The sequence below is a fragment of the Rousettus aegyptiacus genome, unplaced genomic scaffold (assembly GCF_014176215.1).
Source record: "Rousettus aegyptiacus isolate mRouAeg1 unplaced genomic scaffold, mRouAeg1.p scaffold_m13_p_13, whole genome shotgun sequence".
Classification (NCBI taxonomy): Eukaryota; Metazoa; Chordata; class Mammalia; order Chiroptera; family Pteropodidae; genus Rousettus; species Rousettus aegyptiacus.
In genome coordinates, this window is record NW_023416288.1 from 80,559,262 (window position 1) to 80,578,233 (window position 18,972).

The following is an 18,972-nucleotide window of genomic DNA, read 5'->3' on the forward strand; positions in this document are numbered from 1 at the left end:
TATAATTTGAAGTTGGGTAGAGTTATGCCTCCTGCTTCGTTCTTTTATCCCAGATGGCATTGACAATTCAGGGTCTTTGTGCTTCCTTACAAATCTGATGATTTTTGTTTTATTTCTTAAAAAAATATCAGTGGAATTTTGATAGGGATTGCAATAAATCTGTATAATGCTTTAGGTAATATGGTCATTTAACTATGTTGATTCTTCCAATCCAAGAATGCAGAATATCTTTCCATTTCTTTGTATCTTCTTCGATTTATTTTAATAGGGTGTTATAGTTTTCATTATATAGATCTTTCACATGTTTTGTTAGATTTAATCACAGGTATTTTATTCTTTTTGTTGCAATTGCAAAAGGAATTATTTTTTCCATTTCTTTTTCTGACACTTCATTCTTAGAGTATAGGAAAGCTATAGATTTTTGAACATTGACTTTTGTACACAGAAACTTTATTGTATTTGCTTATTATTCTAGTAGTATTCTTGTGGAGTCTTCAGGGTTTTCTATATAGAGAATCATGTCATCCACAAATAGTGACAGTTTGACTTTTATTTCCTGTTTGGATGCTTTTTTATATCTTTCTCTTGCCTGATTGCACTCTCCTGGATCTCTAATGTTATATTGAATAATAGCGGCGATAGTGGATAGCCTTGCCTTGTTCCTGATCTTAGAGGGAAGGTTTTTATTTTTTCACAATTAGCACAGAGTTGGCTGAGTGTCATATATGGCCTTTATCATATTAAGGTACTTTCCTTTTATACCAATTTTGTCAAGCGTTTGGATAACAAATAGATGTTATATCTTGTCAAAGGCTTTTTTTGCATGTATGTATATGATCATATGATTCTTGTTTTTCAATTTGTTTATGTGGTGTACCACATTAATTGATTTGCATATGTTGAACCATCCCTGTGCCCCTTGATGAAGCCCACTTGATTGTGGTGTATAATCTTTTTTAGTATGTTGCTGTATTTGGTCTGCTAGTATCTTATTTAGGAATTTTGCAACTGTGTTCATGAGAGATATCGGTCTGTAGTTTTCTTTTTTGTGTGTTATCTTTACCAGGTTTTGGTATCAGGGTATAATATTGGCCTCATAAAATGAGTTAAGAAGTATTGTCTCCTCTTCAATTTTATGAAAGTATTTGATCAGAATAGGTATTAAAACTTCTTTGACTGTTTGGTAGGATTCACTTGGAGAAGCCATCTAGTCCTGGAGTTTTACTTCTTGATTGCTTCAATTTTCATACTCCTGATCATTCTATTTAGATTTTCTAGATCTTTCTGTCTAGGAAGGTTGTATTTTTCTAAGTATGCGTGCATTTCTTCTAGGTTATTAAATTTGATGTTACATACTTTTTTATAGTATGCTGTTATGATTCTTTTTATCTCTGTGGTCTCTGTTTAATTTTGCCTCTTTCTCCCCTGCTTTTGTTTATTTGTGTCTTTTCTCTTTTTTCTTTAGTGATTCTACCCAGGAATTTGTCAATTTTATTAACCTTCTCAAAGAACCAGCTCTTTGTTGCATTTATTTTTTCTATTGATTTTTGTTGTTGTTGTTTTCAATTTCATTTATTTCTTCTCTAATTTTGATTTTCTTTCCTTCTGCTGACTTTAGGACTCATTTGTTCTTCCTTTCTAGATTTTTTATATGAAGCATTAGGTTGTTTATTCAGGCTCATTCTTGTTTTTGGAGATAGGCCTGTAATGATATGAACTTTCCTCTTATTACCACTTTTGACGTGTCCCAAAAGTTTTGATATGTTCTACTATCATTATCATTCATTTCTATTTATGGCTTGGCTTGATCTCTCTTTTTATTTTTTCTCTGACCCAGTTATTCTTCAGTAGCATGTTGTTTAACCTCTATGTATTTGAGGTTCATCCTGTTTTCTTTTTTCAGTTGATCTCCAGCTTCAAAATATTATGATCAGAGAATATGTTTAGTATGATTTTAACTTTTTTATATTTGTTGTGTTAATCTCTGTGTCCCAGTATGTGGTCAATCCTTGAGAATGTGCCATGTGCATTAGAGAGGAATGTGTAAGCAGCTGTTTTGGGGTGGAAGGCTCTGTATATGTCAATTATGTCCAGTTGATCTAATGTGTCATTTAAGGATGTTATTTCCTCATACAGTTTCTGTTTGGATCATCTGTCCATATCCGATGATGGGGTATTTAGGTCCCCTATTATGATTCTGTTTGTTTTGTTTCTCCCTTTAATTATGTTAAAAATTGCTTTATATATTTTGGGGCTCCCTGATTGGGAGTATAGATATTAAAATAAGTCTTATATCTTCTTGGTGCATGATTCCCTCTATCATTATGAAGTGTCTCTCAGTACCTTTCTTTACCTTTTTTATTTTGAAGTCTATTTGGTATGATATTAGTACCACTACTCCCGCTCTTCTCTGAATGCTATTTTCTTGAAATATCATTCTCCACCCTTTCACTTTGAGTCTATATTTGTCTTTGGAGCTGAGATGTATCTCCTGGAGGCAGCATATGGTTGGGTTTTGTTTTTTGTTCCATTCTACATTTCTGTGCTTTTGTGTTGGTGAGTTCAGTCCATTTACATTTAGGGTAATTATTGGACTATGATGTCTTCTTATACCCATTTTATCATTTGCTTTCTGGCAGTTCAGTGTTTCCATTACTTTCTTGTTTTTGTGTGTGTTTTGTTGTTGTTGTTGTTCGTGGGTTTTGTGGGTTTTCCCTCTGGTCCTTCCTGTTTTATGTTCCATACTTCAGTTCTCAATCTTTGGTGTGTGGTTATGATTATAAATATAAAAAGAATACACACACACAAACACACACACACACATGCAGTTTTCTTCTGCATGTGACTTATTTCCATTTCCCTTTGCAAATTTGGATCTTTGAATCCTCCCCTTTTCAGTCATTGTTGTCTCAATTTGTTCCCATGTATGCTTAGCGTTCATTACTTTCTTGTTATTGCAAATCTCTTATTTTGTAAGCTTATAATACTCCTTTCTTAGTAAGTGTTGCACTCTCTGCTTCTATCTGCTTGCTAGTCACCTTACTCCTGGTTATGTATTTTTTTTTTTTTGTCATTTTGTTTTAGATGAGCTGATACCTTTCAGTATTTCCTGTAGTACAGGCCCTGTAGTGGAGAATTTCCTCAATTTTTGTATGTCTGAAAAGGTCTTAATTTCTCCTTTATATCTAAAGGAGAGCTTTGCTAGATACATTTTTCTAGGCTGGTAGTTCCTTTCATTTGCAAGTTTGAATACTTGATTACACTCCTTTCTGGCTTGTGAGATAGTACTGAGAAGTCTGATAATTAACTAATGGGTTTCCTTTATAGGTTACCATTTTCTTTTCCTTAGGTGCCCTGAGAATTTTGCCCTTGCTGTTGATTTTTTAATACAATGTGTCTTGATGAAGGCCTTTTTAGGTTGAGATAATTGGGTATTCTGTTGACTTCTTGAACTCCAAGCTCTAGCTCGTTCCTTAAATTTGGGAAATTCTCATGAACTATTTATCTGAAAATGCTTTCTAGTCCCTGCTCCTTTTCCTCACATTCAGTAATGCCCATTATTCTTATGTTTCCTCTCCTGATAGTATCACCTAGTTCTTGTATTTCCCCTTCATTATTTTTCATTCTTCGGTTTCTCTTTTTTCTGATTTATTTCTAGATTTCTGTCTTCTATATCACTGATCCTTTCCTCCAATAGTCAACTCTCTTTCCCAAGCTTGCTATTTCATTTTCACCTCTTTCAGTGTGTTCTTAATCTCCAGAAGTTCTATTTGGTCTTTTTGAGGGTTTCGACTTCCTTGCTAAAAAACTGATTCTGGTGTTTTTGGATGTCATTGAGTTTTTTCAGAAGTACCATCCTAAATTCTCTGTCATTTAATTCCCATATTTCTACGTCTGTAAGATTATTTTCTGGAGATTTTTCTCTTTCTGAGATGCCTTGTCACCTTGGTTGTTCAGGTTGTTTAATGGACTATTTCTCAACCTGAGTATTAATAGAAGTGTATTCTGCTTTTTGCCCCAGAAGTAAGATTTATTATATAAAAATCTCTCTTTAATCTGTTGTAAAGAAGGTATTTTTCTTTTGACTTCCAGTAGTTGGTGTGCAAGCCTCTTGGATCCCTGCTTTATATAAATTCTTAATAATGCCTTTTATTTTTCTTACAGGTATTCAATCATGCTCACTACTCTCAGTTTTAGTCCCTATTAGTGTTAGAGACATTTTTGGTAGCATCTGTTCATTTTGCCCTGGGGCTGCATGGTGTTCAGTCTTGGAGCATATAGGGCAAGGTGCTCTCTGAATTAGGGAATGCAGGCTGTGGCACAGACTCATGTTTTGGAACTATGGCTTGTATTAATCAACTGTTGCTTCTCCGCTGTCCCCATTTCTCTGTCATCCCCACTTCTCTGCTTTCTGCCTTGATCCCTGGGCACTGCCGCTACGTAGAGCTCACAGCTCTCCCAGGCAGGGCTGTTTGGGGAACCTGCCACATCTTCTCCCCTCCCCATCCTCCTGCAGGGAGCTGAGGCTGCAAGAGGCAGCTTCTTTGTTTCTCTTTGACTACCACCAGTCTCCAGGGGTCTGACCTGTGGTAGCTCTTATATGCAGACCCCATGTTTAGACATGCTGGTTTGAAGTTTTTGTGTTTTGTTGTTGTTGTTGTTGTTGAGTTTTAGATGTTCGCCTTATTGTTTCAAGGGAGAAATCTGGGGAGATCTCTCACTCCATCATTTTTTCTGACCTCACTTCTTCAGGTTCTTTCATGTTTTTTGAGGTAGCCCTTAAATCTATAATCTTCCCTCCTAATATCACTTTTGCTACATACCAAAATTTTGATATGTCACATATTCATTGGCATTTATCTGTTTGTCTCTTGAGCTCTTTTATTTCCTCTTTGACTCAATAGTTGTTCATAGCATGGCATTTTATTTCCACACATTTGTGGTCTTTCTAGCTTTCTTCTTCTAAGTAATTTTCTTTTTCATACCATCGTGGTTGGAAAATATTCTTAATATGATTGTAACCTTCTTACATTTACTACAATTAGTTTTCTGTCACAACAAATGATATATCTTTGAGAGTGTTCCCTGTGTACACCTGAGAAAAATGTATATTCTGTAATTTTGGAATGGAAAGTTATATAAATACTGATTACGTTCATTTGGTATAATATGTTATTGAAGTCTATTTTTCCTTAGTGACTTTCTGTTTGAATGATCTATCCATTGCAGTCAATGAGGTATTAGGATCCCCTACTATTAAAAAAAAATGTAAGAACCCCTGCTAATTATATTTTTGTCAGTTTTTCCCTTTAGGTCTGTTAGTCATTGCTTTATATATTTTGGTGCTCCCAAGTTGGTTGCATATATAATGATGTGTTATGTCATCCTGATTAATTGTCCCCTTTATCATTATAAAATGTCTATCTTTATTTCTTGCTACTTTTTTTTTATCATGAAATCTATTCTGTCTGATATAAATATGGCTATGCTCACCTTTCTCTGGATACCATTTGCTTGGAGTATTATCTTCCACACCTTAACTTAGAGCCAATGTTTTCCTTTGTAGCAGAAATGGGTCTCCTAAAGGCAACATATGTTTTAATTTATCCTACTACTCTGTGCCTTTCGATTTGTAAATACAGTTGTTCATTTTCTCCATTGTTTCTTTTCTTTTCTGTGTCTGTCTGTTATTATAATTTGGCAGTTTCCTATGATGTTACATGTCTCAGCTCTAGGTTTTTGCCTTGTGATTACCATTAAGAAAATATAAATAAAAGTCACACATATATTAGTCCTTTTTTAAAATTGTATCCTATCTTTATTCAATGCCTGTGTACATTTAGTCATTTTTTTCACCCCTTTATGTTTTTATTGTCATAAATTAATACTTTTTATGCTGTGAATTGATTTCTAAATTACTGATTTATAATCTTTTTAAAATGCTCTTTCCCCTTTAACTTTTATATTATAATTGTTTATTACCCTGTTCTGAAGTAGGGTTGTAAATTCCTGCTTCTGTGTATTTGTCATCTTACTCAAAGTTTTGCATACTTTTATCTTTTTTTTCTTCTAGCAGAAAATCTCCTTTCAACACTTATTGTGATGCAGGTCCCCTGGTGGTAAATCCCCTCAGCTTTTCTTTGTCTTGGTAGCCTTTATTTCTCCTTCATATCTAGAGGATAATTTGGCTGGTGACTTCTTTCATTATTTTGAATATTTCATTTTGTTCTCTCCTAGTTTGTACAGTTTCTCCTGAAAAATCCTATGATAATCTGATGGGGTTTTCTTTATAGGGTACAATCTTCTTTTCCACTGGCTGCCATAAGAATTCTTTCTATGTCATTAAGGTATTATTATTATTATTATTATTATTATTATTAGTTTCAAGTATACAGTACATCAGTTAGACATTTATATAGTTTATAGAAATGATCCCCCTAATTACTCTTTCTCTCTTTTGGCTTCCCACCCAGCCATTACATTAATGTTAATTGCATTCTCTATGCCATACTTCTCAATCCTGTGACCATCTATCAACTACTAATTTGTACTCCTTTAATCCTTCATCCCATTCTCCCAGTCCCACCCCAAAACCCCTCTCCTCTAACTATCATCATTGTCATCAATATTTATGTGTCTATTTTGATTAGTTTGTTCTTTTTGTTCCTTAGATTCCTCATATAAGTGAAATCATATGGTACTTATTTCACTCAGCATAGTAACCTCTAGGTTCATTCATATCATCGCAAAGGGTATTTCATGTTTTTTTTTTTTTATGACTGTATATATGAACCATAGCTTCTGCTGATGGGCATTCAGGTTGCTTCCATATCTTGGCTTTTGTAAATTGTGCTTCCATGAACATAGGTGTGCATAGATCTTTGCAATTTTTTGTTTTAGTTTTCTTTGGATAAATACCAAGAAGTGCAATTGCTGGGTCAAAATGTAGACTCATTTTTAATTTTTTGAGAAACCTCCATACTGTTTTCCATAGTGACTCTACCAAGTTGCAATCTCACCAACAATGTATGAGGGTTACCTTTTCTCCACATCCTCACCAACACTGTTGTTCTTTGATTTATTGATGATAGCTATTCTGACAGGTGTAAGGTGATATCTCACTGTGGTTTTAATTTGCATTTCTCTGATGTTTAGCAACCTTGAGCATCTTTTCATATATCTATTAGCCATCTGTATTTCCTCTTTGAAGAAGTAGATGTTCAAGTCTTCCGAACATTTTCTAATTGGATTGTTTGTTTGTTTTTGTTGTTGGGTTGTATGAGTTCTTTGCTTATTTTGAATATTAACTCCTTATCAGGAGTATCATTAGTGAATATCTTCTCCCAAACAGTCAGTTGTCTCTTTGGTTTGTTGATGGTTTCCTTTGCCGTACAAAAACTTTTTAGCTTGATGTAGACCCATTTGTTTATTTTTTTGTTTGTTTCCCTTGCCTGAGTATATACATCTGAAAAGAAATTCCTGTTAGTAATATCAGAGAGTTTGCTACCTATGTTTTCTTCTAAAATTTTTATGGTTTTGGGTCTTACATTTAAGTCTTTAATCCATTTTGAGTCTATTCTTGTATGCAGTGTAAGAATGTATTCCAGTTTCCTTTCTTTTCTTTTTTTTCTTTTTTTCTTTTTTGGCGTGTATCTGTTTAATTTTCTAAACACCATTTATTGTCTTTACTCTATTGTATGTTTCTACCTCCTTTGTTATATATTAAGTGACCGTATAAGCATATATTTATTTCTGGGCTCTCTATTCTGTTCCATTGATCCATTGTTTTTATGCCAGTATCATGCTATTTTGATTACTACAGCCTTGTAGTATAGTTTGATATCAGGTAATGTGATACCTCCAATTTTATTTTTTTTTATGGTTTCATATAAATTTTAGGATTATTTGTTCTAGCTCTTTGAAAAATGTCATTGGTATTTTGATAGGGATTGCATTGAATCTATAGATTGCTTTGGGTAGTATGGCCATTTTAATGATGTTGATTCTTCCTACCTACAAACATAGTATATGCTTCCATTTATTCGCACCTTCTTCAATTTTTTTTTTTTTTGGTGACATAATTTTCTGAAAACAGGTCTTTTACCTCCTTGAATAATTTGATTCCCAGGTATTTTATAGTTTTCAAAACAATTGTAAATGCGATTGTTTTTTAACTTCTCTTTCTGAGAGTCCATCGTCGATGTACTAAAATGCCACTGACTCTGAATGTTTATTTTGTAACCTGCTACTTTACTGAATGCATTGATCAGTTCTAACAGGTTTTTTTTTTTTTTTTTAGTGGAATCTTTAGGGTTCTCTATATACAGTATCATATCAGCAGCAAATAACGAGAGTTTTACTTCTTCCTTTCCAATTCAGATGCCTTTTATTTTTCTTTCTTGTCTTATTGTTGCGGCTAAGACTTGCAATGCAATATTGAAGAGGAGTGGTGAAAGTGGGCATCCTTGTCTTGTTCCTGATCTTAAGGAAAATGCTTTTGTCCTTTCACCATTTAGTATGATGTTAGCTGTAGGTTTGTCATATGTGGCCTTTTTTATGTTGAGGTATGTTTCCTATATTCCTACTTTGCTGGGAGTTTTTATCATAAATGGATGCTGGATTTTGTTGAATGCCTTTTCTGCATCTATTGATATGATCGTATGGTTTTATCTTTCAATTTGTTAATGTGGTGTATCACATTAATTGATTTGCAGATATTGTACCAACATTGCATCCCAGGAATAAATCCAATTTGATTATGGTGTATGATATTTTTATTATATTGCTGAATTCCATTTGCTAATATTTTGTTGAGAATTTTTACGTTGATGTGCTTAAGAGATATCGACTTACATTTGCCTTTTTTTGGTAATGTCTCTGGTTTTGGAATCAAGGTAACAGATGCCTCATAAAAGCAGTTTGAGAGGCTTCCCTCTTCTTGAACTTTTTGGAATTGTTTGAGAAGAATAGGTGTTAATTCTTCTTTGACTGCTTGGTAAAATTTGCCTATGAAGCCATCAAGGAAAAAAGAGAGAAGACTCAAATCAATAAAGTCAGAATCAAAAGAGGAGAAATAACTATGGTCTCCACAGAAATACAAAGGATCGTAAGAAAAAACTGCGAGAAATTATACGCCAACAAATTGGACAATCTGGAAGAAATGGATCCATTCCTAGAAACACACAATCTCCAAAGACTGAGTCAAGAAGAAACAGAAAATCTAAACTGACTGATTACCACCAGTGAAATTGAATCCGTATTCAAAAACATCCCCCCAAAAACAAAAGTCCTGGACTAGATGGCTTCATAGGCAAATTTGTCAGTAACTTTTAAAAGTTTTAATCTAATGTATTCCTTGGAGGAGATCTTTTCAAACTGAGATAATTAGATCTTCTGTTAGCTTCTTAGATTCTAGGGCCCACCTCTTTCTATAAGTTTGGGAAGTTCTCATCCATTAATTGTTTAAATAAGCTCTGTGTTCCCTTGTCCCTCCCTTCTCCTTCTGGTATATCCATTATTCTTATGTTGTTCTTTCTAATGGAGTCAGGTAGTTCTTGTAGAGTTCTTTCATATTTTTTAACCCATTTCCCATTTGGAAAAAAAAAAAGCATAGCTCACTATCAGCATTAATTTAATTTTACATAAACATGCTCTTTGAGACTGAAGCAAATCTGACTGGGTTTCAATGTGAAAATAAAATATAAAAACTGTTCTTGGAGTTATTTATAAACAGAACTTGTCTCTAATCCTAAAGCAACAGAACTGTATATGATGATCAGTATTTAATAATTTTTTGTTAGGTAAATTTCAAAGCATGGAACAACACAAAGTGGATCACCATATTCCACACAAAACTATCATATTTCTCTCCAAATCTTCTTACCATCCTTGTCATTGTGCAAGCAACAAACTTTGCAGTGACCAGTTGGATTCTGTTTCCCTGATGTTGGTGATATACTCTTGGGGAAATGTCTTCCAGACAGGTGAAGAGGTGTGACTTCATCAGAGCATGGACTACCTCGAAGATGTTGCTGTCCTGGCTTGTAATATTTTCCAGCATTCTTTCAATCAACGTCAGTATGAAGTTTACTTGGCCAATTGTGTGCTCAGGATTGTCCTTCTTGAACAGAATGTTGGAATTCAGCACTGTAATGTTTAGAAGGTGGCGAATGAATTTCTTATACCAAAACTTATGCCTTTTGTGCTCATTTGGATAAGAAATAAGCATCTGATCAGCTCAGTCTACTGCTCCCATAGTCTTGTTATAATCCACAATGACCCATGGCTTCTTAGTTTTCTTTCCATTTTTATTGTATATTTCAATCACAGTATCATTGTGGAATGTTCACAACATTGTCTCCTCCTTCTTTTCACACCATATCAGTGCCATAAATTCACCACAGAATCTAGCAACAGTCGTCCCCTTTGCAATCCTTTTTTTTTTCAGATCATTTGGCATATGTTTTCAGTTCAAACAAGCTGTCCCAACAACATCAGTCCTGTTTTGATATAATTCTATGAAAAGCATGGGAGATGTATAAAAGTTATCAAGGAAGACACAATATCCTTGGCCAAGAAGGTAAGAACCAAGGTAAGAATAATGCACAATCAGACCATCAGCGAATCTTTTCAAATTCATACTGGGCCCTGTGTGAACAAGCACATTCCACTCATAACCAGATTTGCTTTCACAAAGTACATATAGCCTGAGACCAAATTCTGCTCATTTCTTCGGAATGTATTGCTTCATAGCTAACTGCCTCTTGAACAGTATCAGTGATTCATCGACTGCATTGTTTTTGTTTGGAGTATATATAGTTGAAAACTTATTTACAAGAAAGTTGAACACAAGTTTGATCTCCTGCAATGATATCTGGGTCTTGATTGACCAGCGGATATGCAAGAATTGTTGACAAAATGCAAGTGCCAAAGCAAAAGTAAAACTCTTTCACCAGTCATAATTTGCCTGAAATAAGGTATATCCAAAAGAGGCCTCGTTAACCAAAACATCTCCAGCTCAGGTTTCTACACAATATCTTGCAGTAACATCATTGCAAAAAAGGCTTTCAGTTTGTCATTGTTAGTGTCTTTCCATTTATTCATTTGCAAAAATCCTTTCAGACTAGGTGGTTTTGAAGTCAATATGGCAGCTTGGGCATTCATATCACTGGTAATTTTTGAAATTAATTCCTCAGCAAAGAACAGTTCAAAATACTGCAGTGGGTCAGTGGTATCACTGACATTAACTTTTCTGACAGGTGTGTCGGTAAAACCATACCTTTGACGTGGACTCATGAGTTGACCTTTTCAGAGCATGACCAGAGTCAGCTGATGTGGGGCTTCTTCCATCAAATTCCAAATCGGGGTGAAGCCCAGCTGTATAGTCTTTCAAAGTACTATCTAAAAAATCATCAGAATATTCTATTTCAGGAAAAATCAGATTTGTCAAATGAATCTTTGACTAACAACTGTTCGAGAATAGTGTTAACATCACATTTGGAAACACTGTGTTTTCTAGGATTTGACATTATCAGTGATCAAGAATTACTATATTTTGTAAATGGAAATACCACTACTAAAAACAGAATACTATAAATAGAATGATGTCATTTGTTTCCAAAGGCTATCAATATATTAGAGCAATGCAAAAGTAATAATAAAAGCGAGATATTTCGTAGCAAACTTTGGGAGTAAGATTGGGACTACAACCTGCAAATTATCTCAGGGTAAATACTGCAGCTGCAAGTGTGGCTGGTGAATATTCTCGGGGCAAACAGGAAATAGGTTAAATGTCAGTTTTCTCTCTTCTTTCACCTGAGTCATTGCTAGACTTCTATCTTCGAGCTTGCTAATTTTCTCTTCTATCTGATCTGCCCTGTTTCCAATGCTCTCTAACACGTTCTTTATCTCATTTATTGAGCTCTTCATCTCCAGACTTTGTTTGGTTCTTTTTCATAGTTTCAGTCTCTAAAGAATAAAGTAGTCCCTTCATTCAGTGATATTATTTTTGAGGTGATTTAACTGCCTTTCTGAGTTTTCTTGTTATCTCGTTGAGCTTTTTCATAAGTGCAATCTTGAATTTTCTATTAAATCACAGTCTTCTATGTCTTTGACTTTGGTTTCTGGTGATTTCATATTCTTTCTGAGCTACATTGTTACCTTGGTTATTCATGGTACTTGATGAATTGTTCCTCATCTTGGACATTTGAGTAGTAATTTTTTTTCTTTTTTAAGTACTGTTTTGCTCTTAACAATTTATCAGAACTTTTTTTTGTTTTACAATAAATAATGATATAATGCAAGTGTTTTACATTACCCACACTACTGACACCTCTAGGATATTGGTGGGGAAGTTTCACATTGGTTGGGAAAATGCCCTATATTCCCTAAGGTGGTGAGCAACTCCTGTATGTTCAAGTCATTTCAGCCTCATTGTACCTTCTCTATGGTGCAATGTGGAGGGCAATGAGTGTTTGGGCCTGTGAGTTCTTGCTGCTGACTCCTTCTAATCAGAGGCTACCAGGCATGAAGTGCTATCTAAAGTATCTCCACTGCCTCTTCAGAATTCTACCTCTACCCGTTCTGCAGAAAATGGGGGTGATGACAGGGCAAGGAGAGGTGGGTTTATAAGTCTGTGGCATGGCTTCTTAAAGTTAATGGCAGCTGTTAGTCACAGGTGCCACACTGTTGCACCATATTTGATCACTGTGTTTAGCCACAGGGGATGCTGGCTACTCAGGCCAGAATTTTGCTTCTGTTTCTCCTACTCTCTGGGCTGCTGTGAGGAAGGCTGTCTTCCAACTCCTCCATCACTAACACATAAGCTGGGGTTACAACTGGCACCAGAATGCTGCTGTTGTCTCTGTCTCTTCCCTTCCCTTTTTCCCACATGCTCTGCCCATTACAATATACCCACCTTCAGAAAGTTCAATGCATGGATCTCTCAGACATTTTGTATGTTGAGTAGGGATCTTGAGTTAAATTATAGTGGTCCTATTTGTTGTAAATTTAAGAGGAGAAATAAAGGGGTGTTACTAATGTGCCATACTGATGTCAGAGTATTAATTCAGAGTATTAATATTCATGACATTTAGCATGCTTTCTTAAAAACTATAACAGAAGTTTGGAGAAACATGGCAAAATGAGAGACATCCCCAGATCTCTCCCCTTGTAACAACAATGAGCTGAACATCTAAAAATCAACAAAAACACTCAAACTGCATACGAGCATGTCTGAGCATGGGATCTGTGCATAAGAGCTACAACAGGTCAGAACCCAGGGTATTGGGTGGTGGACTGAGAGAAATAAAGAAGTTGCCTCTCACAGGTGCCAGAGCTCCCTGCAGGAAGAAGGGGAGAAGAGAAGGTGCAGTGATATCCCTGAATAGTTCTACCTGGGAGTGCTGTAAGCTTCACCCAGCCTGTGGCATGGCCCAGTCATCAGGGCAAAAAGCAGAGAAGCAGAACAGCAGGAAAACATTTGATTTTTACCAGCCATGAATGCAAAACCGAGGCTGAGCCACAGCCTCCAACTCCCAACCCAGAGACCCTCCACCATATCCTCCAAGACAGAATACCCAGAGCCCTAGGGGAATCAGAGCAAATGCTAATGAAATTGTTGCTAACGTTGACAGGGACTGAGGGTAGCAAACATGATTAAATACCTACCAAAAAAAGGCATTATTAAGGCTTTATATAAAGCAGGGATCCAAGAGGCTTACACACCACCTACTAGAAATCAAAAGAAAAGCACCTTCTTTGCAACAAGTTAAAGAGAGACCTTTATATAATAAATCTTCCTTCTGGAAAAACAACAGAATACACTTCCATTAATGTCCATGTGGAGAAATACTCCATTAAACACCATAAACAACCAAGGAGACAAGGGATCTCAGAAAGTAAAAAATCTTCAGAAAATAAACTTACAGAAATAGAAATATGCACCTTAAATGACAGAGAATTCAGGATGGTACTTCTGAAAAAACTCAGTGAGTTCCAAAATGAGTCATATCAACAATTTCAGGAATTGAAAAAAACACCTAAATGAGCAGAGCAAAGAGATTAGACCCTCCCCCTCCCCCCCCCCAAAAAAAAACAGAATAGATCTTTTGGAGATAAAAACACACACTACAGGAGTTGAAAAATGAAATAGCAAGCTTGGGAAATAGAGTCGGCCAAATGGAGGAAAGGATCAGTGATATGGAAAACCAAAATCTAGAAATAAATCAGAAGGAAGAAAAGAGAAACCAAAGAATGAAAAATAATGATAGAGGAAGTGGTTTCATAGTGTAATGGTTAGTACATCTGCTTTACATGCAGAAGGTCCTGTTTTTGTGCCCCAGTGAAGCCACAGTTTATGATCTACGGCCACGCCATCCTGAATTAGCCTAATGTCTAATCTTGGAAGCTAGGCAGGGTTGGATCTGGTTAGTACTTCAATGGGAGACCACCTAGAAAGACCAAGTGCTATAGCCATAAATGGTAATAATAATTAATGAAAAAAAAGAAAAATAATAATGCAGAAGTACAAAAACTAACTGATACCATCAGAAGAGGAAACATAAGAATAATAAGCATCATCGAAGGCAAGAAAAAGATAGCAGGGACTAGAAAGCATTTTCAGAAAAATAGTTGACAAGAATTTCCCAAATCTGAGGAATGCACTGGAGCTTGGAGTTCAATAAGTCAACAGAGCACCCAATGATTTCAACCCAAAAAGGGCTTCACCAAGACACATTGTATTAAAATTATCAAAAATCAATGACAAAGATAAAATTCTGAGGGCCTCCAGGGAGAATAAAATGACAACTTAGAAAGAAAAACCCATTAAATTATCGTCAGACTTTTCAGCACTACCTTATAAACTAGAAAGGAGTGGAATCAAATATTCAAAATATTAAGTGAAAGAAAATACTAGCCAAGAGTACTGTATCCAGCTAAGCTCTCCTTTAGATATGAAGGAGAAATTAAGACCTCTCCAGACATGCAAAAATTGAGGGAATTCTCCACTACGAGGTCTGCACTACAGGAAATACTGAAAGGGGTCAGCTAACCTAAAACAAAATGACAAAAACAATATATATGATCAGGAGTAAAGTGACTATCGGGCAAATAGAACAAGACGAGTACAACCTATACTAAACACAGAGCATTATATGCTTAAAATAAGAAGAGAATTGCTATATCAAAATAGTAATGAATGTTCAGCATACATAGGGACAAATTGAAAAAACAATGACTAAAAAGGAAAGAATTTAAATTTTCAAATTTGCAAAGGAGAATAGAAATAAGGCATGTGCAGAAGAAAACGGATGACTATATATATATGTGTGTGTGTATATATATAACTATCTTTTTTTTATATTTATGATGGTAACCACACACCAATAATTCAGAACTAAAGTTTAAAATATAAAACAAGAAGAACCAGAGGCAAAACACACAGACACCAACTTAAATAAAAAATACAGAAACACAAGGACAAGGGAACAATGGAAACATTAAGCTATCAGAAAGAAAAAGATAAAATGGCTATAAGAAGACCTCATATTTCAATAATCATCCTAAATGTAAATGGACTGAACTCACCAACACAAAGGCACAGAGTTGCAGAATGGATCAAAAAACAAAACACAACAATATATTGCCTTTAGGAGACACATCTGAGCTCCAAAGACAAATACAGACTCAAAGTGAAAGAGTGGAAAATGATATTTCAATCAAAAGACAATCAGAGAAAAGTGGAAGTAATGGTACTAATATCAGACAAAATAGACTTCAAAATAAAAAAGGTAAGGAAAGATCCTGAGGGACACTTTATAATAATAAAGGGAATCGTGCACCAAGAAGACATAATACTTATTTTAATATCTATGCTACCAATCAGAGAGCCCCAAAATATGTAAAGCAATTACTAACAGAACTAAAGGGACAAACAGATCAAAACACTATCATAGTAGGAGACTTAAATACCCCACTGTCAGAAATAGACAGATCATCCATACAGAAAATCAATAAGGAAATAATATCTTTAAATGGCACATTAGACCAACTAGATATAATTGATATTTACAGAGCCTTCCATTTCAAAACAGCTGCTTATACATTCTTCTCTAGTACTCATGGAACATTCTAAAGAATTGACCACATACTGGGACACAAAAATAGCCTCAACAAATATAAGAGGGTTCAAATCATACCAACCGCATTCTCTGATCATAATGCTTTGAACTAGAGATCAATTGCTAAAAGAAACAGGAAGAAGCAGAAATATATGGAGATTAAACAACATGCTACTGAATAATAACTGGGTCGGAGAAGAAAAAAAAGAGAGAAACAAATGATAATGTTAGCACAACATATTAAAATTTTGGGACGTATCAAAAGCAGTTATAAGAGGAAAGTTCATATCATTAAAGGGCTATCTCCAAAAACAAGTGAGCCCAAATAAACAACTTAATGCTTCATCTTAAAAAAACTAGAAAAGGAGGAACAGTTGAAGCCTAAAGTCAGCAGAAGGAAAGAAATAATCAAAATTAGAGAAAAAATAAATGAAACTGAAAACAAACAAACAAAAAACAATAGAAAAAATAAATGCAACAAAAGCTGGTTCTTTGAGAAAGTTAATAAAATTGACAAACCCTTGGGTAGACTCACTAAAGAAAAAAGAGAAAGGACACAAATAAACAAAATCAGGGATGAAAGAAGGGAAATTACAACAGATATCACAGAAATACAAAGGATCATACAAGAATACTATAAAACTATATAACACCAAATTTACTAACAGAAGAAATGGACCAGTGCTTAGAAAAATACAAACTTCCTAGACTGACACAAGATCTAAACAAATTGATCAGCAGAATGGAAATTGAAACAATTATCAAATACCCAGCAAGAAATAAAAATCCAGGATCAGATGGCTTCACCAGTGAATTCTATCAAACATTCAAAGAAGATTTAATACCTATTCTCAAAGTCTTCCAAAAAATCAGAGAAGGCTATACTTCCCAACTCATTTTATTTGGCCAATATTACTCTAATACCAAAACCTGGTAAAGATAACATGCAAAAGAAAACTAGAGATTAATATCTCTCATGAACACAGATACAAAAATCCTAAGTATGACACTAGCGAACTGAATACAGCAACATATTAAAAAGATTATACACCACTATCAAGTGGACTTCATCCCAGGGGCACAGGAATGGTTCAGCCTATGCAAATTGATTAATGTGATACACCACATAAACAAATTACAAAATAAGAATCATAATATCATATCAATAAACGCAGAACAAGTCTTTGACAAGATACAGCATCCATTTATGATCAAAATACTTAACAAAATTGGTATAGAAGGAAAGTGTTTTAACATAATAAAGGCCATATATGACACTCAGCCAACACTGTACTAATGGTGAAAAAGTAAAAACCTTCTTTCTAAGATCAGGAACAAGGCAAGGCTGTCTACTATTGCCACTGATATTCAGTGTAACACTGGAGGTCTTAGTGAGTGCAATTAGACAACAGTAAGATATAAAAGGCATCCAAATAGCAATGAAGAAGTTGAACTGTCACTATTTGTGGATGACATGATTCTCTATATAGAAAACCCTAAAGACTCCACAAGAACCCTACTGGAAACAAAAAGCAAATACAGTAAAATCCCTGGATACAATCAATGTTCAAAAATCCATAGCTTTCCTATACTCTAATAATGAAGCATTAGAAGAAAAAGGGAAAAAGTAATTTCTTTTGCAATTGCAACACAAAGAAAAATAAAATACCTAGGAGTAAATTTAATGAAACATGTGAAGGACCTATAGAATGAAAACTACAAGACCCTATTAAAAAAATTGAAGAAGATGCAAAGAAATAAGGAGATATTCCATGTTCTTAGATTGGTAGAATCTGCATAGCTAAAATGCCCATATTACCTAAAGCATTATATAGATGTAATGCAATCCCCATCAAAATCCCATTGGCATTTTTTAAAGAAAAGAAACCAAAAAATCATCAGATTGGTATGGAAACACAAAAGACCCGTAATTGCCTAAGCCATACTGAGAAGAAAGAATGAGGCTGGAGGCATCACTCTGCCGGACTTCAAATTATTCTACAAGGCGACAGTAATCAAAACGGCATGGTATTGGCAGCAAAACGGACCAGTGGAACAGAATCGAAAGTCCAGAAGTAAACCCATATCTATATGGGCAAATAATTTTCAACAGAAAAGCCAAAAACATACCGTGAAGAAAGAAAAGCCTCTTCATTAGATGTTGCTGGGAAAATTGGACTATCCCATGCAAAGGAATGAAACTAGACTGTTGTCTATCACCACACACTAAAATTAACTCTAAATTGATTAAGAGCCTGAATATAAGACCGGAATCAATAAAATGCATAGAAGAAAACATAGGAACTAAACTCAAGGACCTTGGACTTAAAGAGGGTTTTATGAATTTGACCTCAAAGGCAAGGGAAGTAAAAGCAAAAATAAATGAATGGGACTACATCGAACTAAAAAGCTTCTGCTCAGCAAAAGAGATCATCAAAAGGTACAGAGACAACCATCCAAAGGGAAAATATATTTGCAAACAACACCTCTGATAAGGGCCTAATATCGAAAATATACAAAGAACTCATACAACTCAATGACCACAACAACAAAAAACAAAAGTTCTAATAAAAAAATAAGCAGAGGTTCTGAACAGAAACTTCTCTGTAGGTGACATACAAATGACCAACTTGTATTTGAAAAACAGTTCAACATCACTAGTTATTATGGAAATGCGAATGAAAATCACAATGAGATACTATCTCACACCTGTTAGAATAACTATAATCAACAGAACAAGTAATAAATGTTGGAGAAGATGTGGAGAAAAAGGAACCCTCATACACTGCTGGAGGGACTGCAAATTGGTATGGCTGCCATGGAAAACAGTATGAAAGGCCTTCAAAAAACT

The 18,972-nt window shown here is 34.9% G+C and overlaps 1 protein-coding gene across 4 annotated transcripts in view; it reads left to right on the forward strand.

Annotated features, from left to right (window-relative positions):
• Positions 1-18,972, forward strand: part of HECW1 (HECT, C2 and WW domain containing E3 ubiquitin protein ligase 1) — a 455,900-nt gene that overhangs the window by 352,138 nt on the left and 84,790 nt on the right. The window lies entirely within an intron of this gene.